Source organism: Neofelis nebulosa, chromosome 16 (genome assembly GCF_028018385.1).
Source record: "Neofelis nebulosa isolate mNeoNeb1 chromosome 16, mNeoNeb1.pri, whole genome shotgun sequence".
Classification (NCBI taxonomy): domain Eukaryota; kingdom Metazoa; phylum Chordata; class Mammalia; order Carnivora; family Felidae; genus Neofelis; species Neofelis nebulosa.
The window spans coordinates 51,972,247-51,986,165 of record NC_080797.1 but is presented as its reverse complement, the minus strand read 5'-3'; positions in this window follow the sequence as shown (position 1 = coordinate 51,986,165).

Sequence of the window (13,919 nt, the reverse complement as noted above, 5' to 3'; positions counted from 1 at the left end):
TTAGCCTCTAGTGCAACAATGATTTCAAGAGTAGATTCCTTAACACTTCTTACCCAGTTAGCCCACACCCCCTCCCACAACACCTCCAGGGACCCTCTGTGTGTTCTCCATATTTAAGAGTCTCTTATGTTTTGGCCCCCTCCCTCTTTATACATTATTTGTGCCTCCCTTCCTTTATATTCATCTGTTCTGTGTCTTAAAGGCCTCAGATGAGTGAAGTCGCTTGATAGTTGTGTTTCTCTGACTGACTACCTTCGCGTACCATAAAACCCTCTAGTTCTATCAATGTAGCTGCAAAAGGCAACATGACATTCTTTGTGACTGCTGAGGAACACTCCATTGTATATATCGACCACATCTTCTTTATCCATTCATCCATCGATGGACATTTGGGCTCTTTCCATACTTTGGCTGTTGCTGACAGTGCTGTCAGTAAAGTTGGGGTGCATGTGCCCTTTCGAAACAGCCTTCCTGTCTCCCTTGGATAAATACCTAGTAGTGCAATTGCTGGGTCGTAGGGAGGTTCCATTTTAATTTTTTGAGTAATGTCCAGAGTGGCTGCCGCGCTTGCATTCCCACCAGCAATGCAAAGAGATCCTGTTTCTCCACAGCCTCGCCAACCTCAGATGTTGCCTCCGTTGTCAATGTTGGTCTTTCTGGCAGGTATAAGGTGGTATCCCGTTGTGGTTTTGATGTGTAATTCCCTGATGATGAGTGATGTTGAGCATTTTTTTCATGTGTCGGGTGGCCATCTGTAACTCTCCTTTGGAGCAGTGTCTCTCATGTCTTTGGTTCATTTCTTCACTGGAGTGTTTGTTTTTGGGGTGTCGACTTTGATAAGTTCTTTCTAGGTTTTGGATACGAACCCTTTATCTGATATGTCGTTGGCACATAGCTTCTCCCATTCTCTCGGTCGCCCTTTAGTATTGAGGACTGTTTCCTTCACTATGCAGAAGCGTGTTATTTTGATTAGGCCCCAGTAGTGCATTTTCCCTTTTGCCTCCTGAAAGGCAATTTTTCAGCATATCCTGTGGCCCAGCATATCCCAGAGTGACAAGATCGGGGACAGAATCCCTAGATAAACGTAGAGGAAATGGCTCTGGGACAGTTGCCTGAATGGACAATAGGGACAACTGAGCTTGGCAAAGAACACCAGCGTGGGGGAGAATACACAGAAGGCCAAATTTCTTTATGAACCAAAGAGAATGGCATATAGAAAAAAAAAAAAAAGAAGAAGAAGCGACTAGCAGAAACTCCTGGCAAGATGGTTGTCTCAGCAGTAAGAACACTGTGGGGGCTACAACAAAGGAGACCTCCTGCGTTGTTCCTTCAAAAGGAGATGGAAAGTTTCTGGCATTGGATTTTTCTTTTTCTTTTTCTTTTTTGCCCTCTCCTCTGAGACAGTCATGCTATACAGTTAGCAGCTTGTAGGTTGTGGCTGACCCTCAAGTGTTTGGAATGTGCCTCTGATGTACTGGTGCTTGCATGGGCTCTTCCTGCACATTCTGCAGGGCCTGAAGGATTCTGCAAATGGTTGAACTGTCTACTCTTCAGAACCCGGGCATCTGTAGAAGATAGTGTTTCAATTCTGCTATTCCCATGCTAACTTGTATTCAATATGTGTCTGTGCGGGCGGGGGGTAGGGGGGACAGGGGAGGTGAGTGGATCCTTTTGTGTAGCAGATACTGAATGATTTCAGACAGCATTGGAGCAACATGGGAACTTTCCACCAATCCCTGGGTTTCCACTGAGTTATTGACAGCACCATTGTGCTTAGTGAAAACCAGGATATAAATAGATGAACCACAAAGGATGGGCACATGGATGGCTCAGTCGGTTAAGTGGCTGAGACGTGATTTCAGCTCAGGTCATGAATTCATCCTTGTGAGGCCATGCCCCATATCAGGCTTTGTGCTCACAGCATGGAGCCTGCTTAGGGTCGGGTGTCTCCCTCTTTCTGTCCCTACCCCACACCTGCTAGCTCTCTCTCTCCCTCTGTCTCACTCTCACTCTCTCTCATTACCACTCAAAAAGGAAAAATGTTTGAAATCAGGATTCACAAAGGAAAGCAAACCAGTGACAGAATGGGAATGGACACATGGAAGGCCAAAGTTCCGCCTGAAGTACGAGAACGAGAGCAAGCAAAGAATAGAGTGACTAGTAGAAACCATGTGAAGCTGGCTGTCCTCAGAATAGGAAGCACCTCTGCAGTGGGGAAGGGGGAATAAAACCCCTGTTTTTACCTGGAAGCCCAGACCAGAGGAATTCTCCTTCTGAAATTCAAATGAGAACGGGATACAACTGAAAAAGTTCCGTATGGCTCACAGTTTCCTTGTTGCAGAAGTAAGACTGGTTTTCTAACTCCTCTGGGCCCGCATACAGGCCAACATTCTGTGCTGGGCCCCTCCACTGCGCTAGGTTTCCTGATGTTAGCAAGGTTCTCAAACACACGAGATCAGAGGCCCCGTAGACCAAAGTATCCCAGAGTCCAGAGAACTTGACCAAACCCTCACCTAAAATGCGAAAGAATTGGTCGTAAAAGCTGGCCCCAAATGCCTACCAGCTGAAATGTACTTTGAGAAAAGACCAGGAATGTTCGTGGATACACAGAGTCCCAACGGTCTTTCTTACCCAGTAGACAAGGAAAAAGCAAAGGATAAAGCGACGAGCATAACCTCAAATGTAAGACACTCCAATGAGTTGCACCCAGAGAAAAGTCACCTGACTAAACCTGATGCACCAACTGCAAGCAGTGTTTATCTACAAGGTTGGTAAGCCCGGAATTCCTCTGGCCATTGCCTTTCCTCCTGCCCTGTCCATCAAGTAGAGGTGGACTCTACAGTATTCCTTCAGTGATTGAAGGTCTGCTTGTGGACCTTGAAGTGTTTGGAACCTGGCTCTGGTGCAGGTAGAGCATCTGTAATGTAGAGCCTTGGTCTCCCTTGGAGCCATTGCCACCAATTTGTTATTTTCCAAGCCTTGGGACACATTGCGGGATGCCTGGGCTTTCACTCCCTTCACCCAAGCCGAGCCCAAAGGTTGGCGCTAAGCTCTCGCTCTTGTCCTGTCCTATGGGGGAGCAAACAGTAACTTCCAGTGTAAGGAAGGATTTCCCTCTTGTCTCTCCCTGAGTGCTTGGTGCTTGGCCAGCTGTGGGTAAGGGCAGTGAAGGGTGGACCTCCCTTCATTTCGACTCACAGATGGTTCCCCTAGGCACACTATGCTTCTGGACCTGGGCAGCACTGAAGGGGCTCCTTCAAAGACCACTGCATCAGGTCCAGGTTCCAAACACGTGCCAAACATCTAGCAGCAGAACCCCTTGCCTCTTCATCAATGGTGCATCTCTTTCCTAATGGGAAGGACAGGACAAACCAGCAAATCATTTTGTGCTTCTCTCTCTGAAGGAAGAAAACACACCTCCTGCAGAATTGCATGCTCAGGTGTAGCCAGTGGAGGTTTCCTTTTACCACACCCTCACGGGTTTCTTCCAGCCCACACAATCAGCCTGCCAGGCGATAGCAGGAGGCCCTGAATTCTAACCCTACCCATTCACTTCTGTAATGAGAAACTTTGGTCCTTGGGGTGTCAACTTGCATTTTATTGCTCTTGTGTTCAAACTGTGATCTGTCTGGGGGGCATTGTGAGCCAGAGCCTCAGAAATGTACTATGAACTACATTTTTGCAGGATCCATGGGTCTGTGTCAGGTACACAGTCCAGGTACAAAAATTGTTGTGGGGTTGCCAGTGAGTTCCTGAGCCAATTGACCACGATCAGTGTCTGGTAACCGAGACGGTAGCCCGTCTGTCCCCGGGGGCTTGGTGCTTAGTCAGCTAGAGTCATGGCAGGGATGGGTAGCCAGCTGGTCACCCTCCCCTGGCTACCAGAAATGCCTTGCTCCTGCTGAGTAGATGGCTCATGCATGTGCACTGTGCCTAAGCCACTGGATGGTGCCCAAAGGGACGTTGTAGTAAATGTTGGAGCCAGGCCAGGTTCTAACCAGTTGATCATCAGCCTGGGGCCCCAAACAGCCACAGCGGAATCACTGCTGCCACTGTCGTCTGAGGGAAAGGGCAAGAAACAGACCCAGGTCGAGGGAATTCTCTCTCTTTCTAAAGGAGGAAGGCAGGCCCCTTGTTCACAGAGCTCCCGGGTATGGCCAGGAAAGGGCCCCTTCACCAAAGCCCACAGGTGTTGCTTATCCGTGAGACAGCCAGCTTGCTAGCCTTTTGCTGTAGTCACTGCATTACCACCACAGCCCTTTCTGATTCCTACTTAAGACCTCTGGCCCTCCGTGAATCTATTTTCACCACTTTGCTCTAGTTTCAAGTAGTTCCGCGTTGGGTGCATTCCATCTTCCATGTTTTCAGAGGCTGGTCCCTGGTGTTCAGCTGGGTATCCTAGTCCCATTTTTGTGACCGTGTCTAGGTGAGGTCACAGGGTCCCTGGCAAGTTGCTGTCAAAACCATGGAGTCATTCAGGGGCCTAGTCCATTGGAAAGGCCCAGATTGGAACATTGGCAATTTTTCTGGTCCAGAGGATGGAAAAGGGGCTGCCTGCCTACTGTGTGGAGGGAACACGAATCTACACAGCCCCTTTCCAGATTGACCCCATTCCTATTGAAATATTGAAAAATGAGGCCCTGGTTATGGCCACTCCCTTCCGAAGGCTTTATGTCTAACTATGTCCCCATGTAGATTTAGGAGCCATTGGAGCTGTGACTCAGTAAACCCACACCCAGGGATTGATTTTCACACCACCCTATGCGTGTTGGACATGGGCCCCAAGGAAGGCAAGCAGCCCCTGCTAATGGCTGTACTTGCACTGTCTCAGACTTGGGTTTTCCTTCCTTCTGGGGCACAGAGGGGCCAGTGGGACCCAGGGGGCATAGGTGGTGGGTGCAGGTCCAAAGCACAAGGAGGTTCCTGGGACAGGTGCCAAGGCATGAACAGCCCTGTGCGTCAAGGCAGTGCCCGAGCAACCTCAGTGGTCCAGCAAAGCCATTCGGTGCTCATGGTGTGGCAACCTTACCATTGGCCTGTGCATTGCTGTCCTCCTTCAGCATACTCCACAATAGCCACAGTGAGAGTTCTGGCTGCAAGGACTAGTTCCACCGCCGCCCTTGCAAGGACTGTGGTAGAAGGCAGGGACTGGCACCTAGGCTGGAGCCCATTGGGGCAGCACCTGGTGTTTGCCTACTTACCAGTTCACCTCTCCCAGCCCCTGTTTGGAGCACTAAAGTCCTCTCACATGTGTACCCTCACAGGAAATGGATAGTTATGGTGGGTTGTGTTGATGAAAGCCAGGAATCACCTCTAAGAAGGATGTACTGAGTCGCGGTGTTAGGCAGCGTGCAATATGCCTGCAAGAAATGCAGAGGTTGGTAACAGCACAGCGTTGCCTCGTCTGTTCACATGTCATTCAGGTTGCCCTATTTTAAAATGAATACATCTTGCCCTGAGTATCATTCAGAGAGTGTAACAACTTCCCATTTTACGTTCGTTCTTGCCTTTTCCAGAGGCTGGAATACGAGAGAGGCTCTGGTACGGTGACGGAGATATAAGTCGTTGAGGGAGAGCCAAGGCCAGTTGACCCATTATGATTAGATGGAACTCTGGAGAATCCCAACACTCTACAGGAGAACGCTGAAAGCATTTGTTCTGTAGCTGTTGTCTAACTAAGGGGACTTAGCTCATCATAATTCGAGGTGCCCCCAGAGCACCCTCGTCCTTTCTTCTGGAGGCTGCGCCAAGGATGGCCCATGGGGCCAGCAGGCACCTACTCATTTCAGGCATTCCTTGTCCATGTTTCGGCCATTGAGCATGTAGCCAAGCAAATGGATGCGTCTGCCCCATGGCAGAGCTGTCTCTACCCCTTTGCTTCTTTCTCCCTCGTCACTTCCCTAAGGTCTACTTTTTCTTGAAAGCATCATCAGTGTGTATGTGCCAAGGCACATGTGGGGATAGGAAAGTGGATAGTAAAATCACCGCACATGGACAGCAAGTGAGCATGATTAGAATGCTCAGAATATGAGACTTTCTCATTACTAAACTCTATTGGTCGTGACCTGCACCCAATCATGATACCTGTGGTCCTGCGGGCCATCTGTGCCCCAGATGGAAGGTAAATCCAAGACGGGTAAGTGCAAGTGCTGTCTCAAGGAGTGGTTGAGCTGCTTTGCTGGGCCCCACCTGCGACGTGCCCAGGCCGGTGGGAAAATGTATCCCTGGGCACGAGTCGAGTGAGTGACAGCTCTATGGCTCCTAAGTCAAAACAGGGAAATTGGTAGATAAAGAAACATGGGAGGGCCACAGGAGGACCCAGGTTCCACATGTCCGAATATTTCTCTGGGACACAGGCTCTGAATGGCACCCAGAGACAAGGGTCTTTGTATACCGAAAAAAGGGTATTCATGGAAACGGAAATGCGAATGGCCAAAGTGATTTATTACTGAAGAGACGGGGACGCAGGTTAGAATGAAGTGTCTAGAATGACAATTTCCTGGCAAGGTCCTGCGTAAGGAGGAAGAACACCTGAGGCGAGAGAAAAACTCAAACTCTAAAGGGAAAACCTCTGGAAAGTCCAGTCTGCAATGGGTCTGCCTATGTCCTTCTGCAACAGAGGGACAGCTTCTGGCCTTGGCTGTTTTTCCTGCCGTTCCCATCAGGAGACAGAGGCAGCAGGGATTCAGGGGTAGTGGGTCCATGCTCCAAGCTGTTGCTCAAATGTTTGCAACCGTTTCTGTTATGCATTCGATGGTGACGGGCCACTGTCTGCACTGACCAGGTCCTGGAACATAGCTCGTATGCGTGGATTGTGTGCTCTTCAGAATCTGAGGCCAAGCAGTAAGTGCTCTCTGAGAGCAGGGCTATCTTTCCTGTGTGTTGTCAGAAAAAGATTTCCCTTGGTGGGCACGGAAGCAGCGTGAGAACTCACCATGCATGCCTGGGAGCTCACTGTGTGACTGACAGCCTCACTGGCTCACCCGGGCTGCAAACCAAGTCCTAGTTAGCACATAGCATTGGCATGGGAATGGCTCTAAGGACCACGAAAGTTTCCTTTCAGATGAGAATGGGAGAAGGCTGAGAGGGAAATGTGTCGCGTCATTTGCCCTTGTCCCAGACGTGAGGTCAACTGCCTTCCCACACCCTTTGGCCCTAACTACACACAAATATCCTCTGTTGGGTACCTTCCCCTGACCTACATCTCATGTTGTCAATTTAGATCTGGAAGGCATGTTGCAAGGCTCCTAGGGCCCAACTTATTGTGCTGTCACAAGAACTCATCCAGAATCCCCAATTAAAATCAGAGGGAATTGCTCTGAACCATGGGCCCTGATGTGACCATGGAAGATTCTCATTTTAGAAAGGGTAAAAGGGGGCACGTGGATGACTCATTCCCCTAAACCTCAACTCTTGGCTTCTGCTCAGGTCATGGTCTCCCAGTTCTCGAGTTCGGGTCCCGAGTCGGGCTTTGTGCTGAGAGCTCGAAGCCTGGAGCCTGCTTCAGAGTCTTTGTCTCTCTCAGCCCTTTTCTGCTTGCAATTCCCTCTCTCTCTCTTTCTCTCACTCACTCTCTCAAAAGTGAAATAAATGTTTTAAACTGTTAAAAGACATGGGGCTACGGGGGCTCTTGGGTGACTCATTGGTTCAACATTGCTTCATTGCTAAAGTCATGATCTTATGGTTTACAAGCCCTCCCCCACCTCAGTTCTCTCCTGTGAGCAGGGAGACACCTTGGAATCATCTGTCCCACTCTACCCCTCACTGCCTGCTCTCTCTGTCTCTGTCTGCCTCTCCTCTCTCTTCCTCTCTGTCTCTCCCTCTGTCTGAAAAGTAATAAAAAGACACAAAAGAGAGGAAAATGGTAGAATAGGTACATAGAGACACAGCGACTGGTGCCTACGGGGAGCCAACTGGTCTTCAGAGTGAAAGCATCCTTAACATGCAGGGAGGGAGACACGTTGGCTAACGAACATTTCTTTTCTCAGCCAGCCAGACACCAAGTACTCCCAGGAAGGCAATCTTTCCTGGGGGATATCAGAAACTGATTGCTCTTGGTTTAGCCCAGACAAGAGTCAGAGCTCATTAGGAATGCCTGGGCACTCCCTATGTGGGGGATGGCCTCCTTGGCCTTGCCTGGGACCCAACACGTAATTATCAATACAGCCAGGGAATTGGAATGGCTACACACATGGCCAAAGGCTTTCATTTCAGCGGAGAATGAGATAAAGTTGAGAAGCAACTGTCCAGCTCCATGTGCCTCTTGTCCCAGAAGTAAGGATAGCTCCCTCCTGATCCCTCTGACCCTGTGTACACATATGCATTCCTGCTGGGCACCTTGAAACGCCCTGGGCTTATCTTTGCCAACAGGGTACTGAAAGGCAATTTCTTTTCTTTTCTTTTCTTTTCTTTTCTTTTCTTTTCTTTTCTTTTCTTTTCTTTTCTTTTACGTTTTGAGTTCCATCCAAATGAGTTAGCCTCTAGTGCAACAAATATTTCAAGAGTAGATTTCTCGGGGCGCCTGAGTGGCTTGGTCGGTTGGGTGTCCGACTTTGGCTCAGGTCACGATCTCACGGTCCGTGAGTTCGAGCCCCGCGTCGGACTCTGGGCTGACAGCTCAGAGCCTGGAGCCTGCTTCAGATTCTGTGTCTCCCTCTCTCTCTGCCCCTCCCCTGTTCATGCTCTGGCTCTCTCTGTCTCAAAAATAAATAAACGTCAAAAACAAAATTTGTAAAAAAAAATAATTAAAAGGGTAGATTCCTTAACACTTTTTACCCTGTTAGCCCACACCCCCTCCCAAAACACCTCCACGGACCCTCTGTGTGTTCTCCATATTTAAGAGTCTCTTATGTTTTGGCCCCCTCCCTCTTTGTACATTATTTGTGCCTCCCTTCCTTTATGTTCATCTGTTCTGTGTCTTAAAGGCCTCAGATGAGTGAAGTCGCTTGATAGTTGTGTTTCTCTGACTGACTACTTTCGCATACCATAAAACCCTCTAGTTCTATCAATGTATATGCAAAAGGCAAGATGACATTCTCTGTGACTGCTGAGCAAAACTCCATTGTATATATCGACCACACCTTCTTTATCCATTCATCCATCGATGGACATTTGGGCTCTTTCCATACTTTGGCTGTTGCGGACAGTGCTGTTAGAAACGTTGGGGCGCATGTGCCCTTCCGAAACAGCCTTCCTGTCTCCCTTGGATAAATACCTAGTAGTGCAATTGCTGGGTGGTAGGGAGGTTCCATTTTTAATTTTTTGAGTAATGTCCAGAGTGGCTGCCCCGCTTGCATTCCCACCAGCAATGCAAAGAGATCCTGTTTCTCCACAGCCTCGCCAACCTCAGATGTAGCCTCCGTTGTCAATGTTGGTCTTTCTGGCAGGTATAAGGTGGTATCCCGTTGTGGTTTTGATGTGTAATTCCCTGATGATGAGTGATGTTGAACATTTTTTTCATGTGTCGGGTGGCCATCTGCAAGTCTTCTTTGGAGCAGTGTCTCTTCATGTCTTTGGCTCATTTCTTCACTGGAGTGTTTGTTTTTGGGGTGTCGATTTTGATAATTTCTTTCTAGATTTTGGATACGAACCCTTTATCTGATATGTCGTTGGCACATAGCTTCTCCAATTCTCTCGGTCGCCCTTTAGTATTGAGGACTGTTTCCTTCGCTGTGCAGAAGCGTGTTATTTTGATGAGGCCCCAATAGTGCATTTTCCCTTTTGCCTCCTGAAAGGCAAATTTTCAGCATATCCCGTGGCCCAGCATATCGCAGAGTGCCAAGAACGGGGCCAGAATCCCTAGATAAACGTAGAGGAAATGGCTCTAGGACAGTGTGCCTGAATGGACAACAGGGACCACTGAGCTTGGACAAGAGCACCAGGGTGGGGGAGAATACACAGAAGGCCAAAGTTATTTATGACCCAAAGAGAATTGCATATAGAAAAAAAAAATGAAGCCAGTAGCAGATTCTCCTGGCAAGATGGTTGTCTCAGCAGTAAGAACATTGTGGGGGGCTACAACAATGGAGACCTGCTGCGTTTTTCCTTAAAAAGGAGATGGAAAGTTTCTGGCATTGGATTCTTTTTTTTTTTTTCCTTTTTTTTTTCGTTTTTGCCCTGTCCTCTGAGACAGTATTGCTATACAGTAAGCAGCTTGTAGGTTGTGGCTGACCCTCAAGTGTTTGGAAAGTGCATCTTTTGTACTGGTGCTTGCATGGGCTCCTCCTGCACATTCTGCAGGGCCTGAAGGGTTCTTCAATGGGTGAACTGTCTACTCTTCAGAACGCGAGCATCTGTAGAAGACAGTGTTGTAATTCTGCTATTCCCATGTCAACTTGTCTTCAATATGTGTCTGTGCGGGAGAGGGGGGTAGGGGGGAGAGGGGAGGTCAGTGGATCCTTCTGTGTAGCAGATACTGAATGCTTTCAGACAGCATTGGAGCAACATGGGAACTTTCCACCAATCCCTGGTTTTCCACTGAGTTATTGACAGGCCCATTGTGCCTAGTGGAAACCAGGATATAAATAGATGAACCACAAGGGATGGGCACATGGATGGTTCATTCGGTTAAGAGGCTGAGCCGTGATTTCAGCTCAGGTCATGATTTCATCCTTGTGAGGCCATGCCCCGCATCAGGCTTTGTGCTCACAGCATGGAGCCTGCTTCGGGTCGGGTGTCTCCCTCTTTCTGTCCCTACCCCACACCCGCTAGCTCTCTCTCTCTCTCTCTCTGTCTCTCTCTCTCTCTCTCTCTCTCTCTCTAATTGCCACTCAAAAATGAAAAGTGTTTGAAATCAGGATTCACAAAGGAAAGCAAACCAGTGACAGAATGGGAATGGACACATGGAAGGCCAAAGTTCCTCCTGAACTACGAGAACGAGAGCAAGCAAAGAATAGAGTGACTAGTAGAATCTATGTGAGGCTGGCTGTCCTCAGAATAGGAAGCACCTCTGCAGTGGGGAAGGGGGAATAAAACCCCTGTTTTTACTTGGAAGCCCAGTCCAGAGGAAATCTCCTTCTGTAATTCAAATGAGAACGGGATACAACTGAAAAAGTACCGTATGGCTCACAGTTTCCTTGTTGCAGAAGTAAGACTGGTTTTCTAACTCCTCTGGGCCCCCATACAGTCCTACATTCTGTGCTGGGCCCCTCCTACTGCGCTACGTTTCCTGATGTTCGCATGGTTCTCAAACACACGAGATGAGAGGCCCCGTAGCCCAAAGTATCCCAGAGTCCAGAGAACTTGACCCAAACCCTCACTCAAAATGAGAAAGAATTGGTACTAAAATCTGGACCCAAATGCCTACCAGCTGAAATGTACTTTGAGAAAAGACCAGAAATGGACGTGGATACACAGAGGCCCAACGATCTTTCTTACCCAGTAGACAAGGAAAAAGCAAAGGATAAAACGATGAGCATAACCTCAAATGTAAGACACTCCAACGAGTTGCACCCAGACAAATGTCCCCTGACTAAACCTGATGCCCCAACTGCAAGCAGTGTTTCTCTAGAAGGTTGGTAAGCCTGGAATTCTTCTGGACATTGCCTTTCCTCCTGCCCTGTCCATCAAGTAGAGATGGACTATACAGTATTCCTTCAGTGATTGAAGGTCTACTTGTGGACCTTCAAGTGTTTGGAACCTGGCTCTGGTGCAGGTAGAGCATCTGTAATGTAGAGCCTTGGTCTCCCTTGGAGCCATTGCCACCAATGTGTTATTTTCCAAGCCTTGGGACACATTGCGGGATGCCTGGGCTTTCACTGCCTTCACCCAAGCCGAGCCCAAAGGTTGGCGCTAAGCTCTCGCTCTGGTCCTGTGCTATGGGAGAGCAAACAGTAACTTCCAGTGTAAGGAAGGATGTCCCTCTTGTCTCTCCCTGAGTGCTTGGTGCTTGGCCAACTTGGGGTAAGGGCAGTGAAGGGTGGACCTCCCTTCATTTCAACGCCCAGATGGTTCCCCTAGGCACACTAAGCTTCTGGACGTGGGCAGCACAGAAGGGGCTCCTTCAAGGACCACTGCATCAGGTCCAGGTTCCAAACACGTGCCAAACATCTAGCAGCAGAACCCCTTGCCTCTGCATCAATGTTGCATCTGTTTCCTGATGGGAAGGACAGGACAAACCAGCAAATCCCTTTCTGCCTCTCTTTCTGAAGGAAGAAAACACACCTCCTGCAGAATTGCATGCTCAGGTGTAGCCAATGGCGGTTTCCTTTCACCACACCCTCACGGGTTTCTTCCTGCCCACACAGTCAGCCTGCCAGGCGATAGCAGGAGGCCCTGAATTCTAACTCTACCCATTCCCTTCTGTAATGAAAAGCTTTGGTCCTCGGGGTGTCAACTTGCATGTTATTGCTCTTGTGTTCAAACTATTATCTGTCTGGGGGCCATTCTGAGCCAGAGCCTCAGAAATGTACTCTGAACCACATTTTTGCAGGATCCAGGGTTCTGTGTCAGGTACACAGTCCAGGTACAAAAATTGGTGTGGGGTTGTCAGTGAGTTCCTGAGCCAATTGACCACGATCAGTGTCTGGTATCCCAGACGGTAGCCCGTCTGTCCCCGGGGGCTTGGTGCTTAGTCAGCTAGAGTCATGGCAGGGATGGGTAGCCAGCTGGTCACCCTCCCCTGGCTACCAGAGGTGCCTTCCTCCTGCTGAGTAGATGGCTCATGCATGTGCACTCTGCCTAAGCCCCTGGATGGTGCCCAAAGGGACGTTGTAGTAAATGTTGGAGCCAGGCCAGGTTCTAACCAGTTGATCATCAGCCTGGGGCCCCAAACAGCCAAAGCGGAATCACTGCTGCCACTGTCCTCTGAAGGAAAGGGCAAGAAACAGACCCAGGTCCAGGGAATTCCCTCTCTTTCTATAGGAGGAACGCAGGCCCCTTGTTCACAGAGCTCCCGGGTATAGCCAGTAAAGGACCCCTTCACCAAAGCCCACAGGTGTTGCTTATCCCTGAGACAGCCAGCTTGCTAGCCTTTTGCTGTAGTCACTGCATTACCACCACAGCCCTTTCTGATTCCTAGTTAAGACCTCTGGCACTCCGTGAATCTATTTTCACCACTTTGCTCTAGTTTCAAAGTAGTTCCTTGCTGGGTGCATTCCATCTTCCATGTTTTCAGAGGCTGGTCCCTGGTGTTCATCTGGGTATCCTAGTCCCATTTTTGTGACCGTGTCTAGGTGAGGTCACAGGGTCCCTGGCAAGTTGCTGTCAAACCATGCAGTCATTCAGGGGCCTAGGCCATTGGGAAGGCCCAGATTAGAACATTGGCAATTTTTCTGGTCCAGAGGATGGAAAGGGGGCTGGCCACCCACTGTGTGGAGGGAACACGAAGCTACACAGCCCCTTTCCAGATTGACCCCATTCCTATTGAAATATTGAAAAATGACGCCCTGGTTATGGCCACTCCGTTCCCAAGGCTCTATGTCTAACTATGTCCCCGTGTAGATTTAGGAGCCATTGGAGCTGTGACTCACGAAACCCACACCCAGGGATTGATTTTCACACCACCCTATGCGTGTTGGTCAGGGTCCCCAAGCAAGGCAAGCCAGACCCTGCTAATGGCTGTACTTGCACTGACTCAGCCTTGGGTTTACCTTCCTTCTGGGGCACAGAGGGGCCAGTGGGACCCAGGGGGCATAGGTGGTGGGTGCAGATCCCCAGCACAAGGAGGTTCCTGGGACAGGTGCCAAGGCATGAACAGCCCTGTGCGTCAAGGCAGTGCCCGAGCAACATCAGTGGTCCAGCAAAGCCATTCGGTGCTCATGGTGTGGCAACCTTGGCATTGGCCTGTGCATTGCTGTCCTCCTTCAGCATACTCCACAATAGCCACAGTGAGAGTTCTGGCTGCAAGGACTAGGTCCACAGCCGCCCTTGCAAGGACTGTGGTAGAAGGCAGGGACTGGCACCTAGGCTGGAGCCCATTG